At 25.1% G+C, this 708-nt stretch overlaps 1 protein-coding gene across 1 annotated transcript in view; it reads right to left on the bottom strand.

Moving 5' to 3' along the window:
- LOC108747604 (protein Skeletor, isoforms B/C) overlaps nt 1-708 on the bottom strand; it is a 74,645-nt gene that overhangs the window by 73,034 nt on the left and 903 nt on the right. The gene's annotated exons all lie outside the window — the stretch shown is intronic.

Genomic DNA, 708 nt, shown 5'->3' with positions numbered 1-708 from the left:
TTTCATTAATGTGTAATAATAAATTTTTAAATTATATAAATATAATTTTCCTTGACATTATAAGACTTATTTCTCACGAATTCATTTATTCACAGCTCAATATATATATAATTAATTATTACGATGTCACTTTATTTTTACGAATTTCTTATTATCGCAATAATGAAATGTCGTGCAATCAATAAATCCGTAAATTCAGCAAATCCATAAATTCATAAAATCTTGTTCCTGTATGTATAATTCCATAATGTGTTCGAGTAGCTTAGTTAGCTCGAGAAGCTTTGTACATACTGATTAATTTGGACGCCTCAATATATAATGACATTTAAATCGTTTCAATGATACACACAAGTCTATAAAGAATTTCGTATCTTTATCAATCGTTAAAGAATTCTTTTCTACAATGACAAAATAATTTTATGAAAGCATGCTAAATTATCACGTAACGATTGTAAAATAGAAAATACGATTGTAAAATAGAAAATAGCTAAGAAACTAACTTGTTTGATGCAGCGATAATCAATTTTCTATATGACATTAACTTGTCTCATATACAATTTAAAAAAATGTAACTGATTATGTTTGTGACATAACGTACGTGCACCGCCAATAAAGAACAAATTAAAGAAGAAACAAGTTTAGTTGCAAATTTATTTATTACAATGACATAATCGTAAATCAAACTTTTACGAAAAATAATTAAAGTTT

The sequence above is a fragment of the Trachymyrmex septentrionalis genome, unplaced genomic scaffold, assembly GCF_001594115.1.
Source record: "Trachymyrmex septentrionalis isolate Tsep2-gDNA-1 unplaced genomic scaffold, Tsep1.0 scaffold108, whole genome shotgun sequence".
NCBI lineage: Eukaryota > Metazoa > Arthropoda > Insecta > Hymenoptera > Formicidae > Trachymyrmex > Trachymyrmex septentrionalis.
Note: the sequence above shows the minus strand (reverse complement) of the source record. Positions and strands in the feature narration are given on the sequence as shown.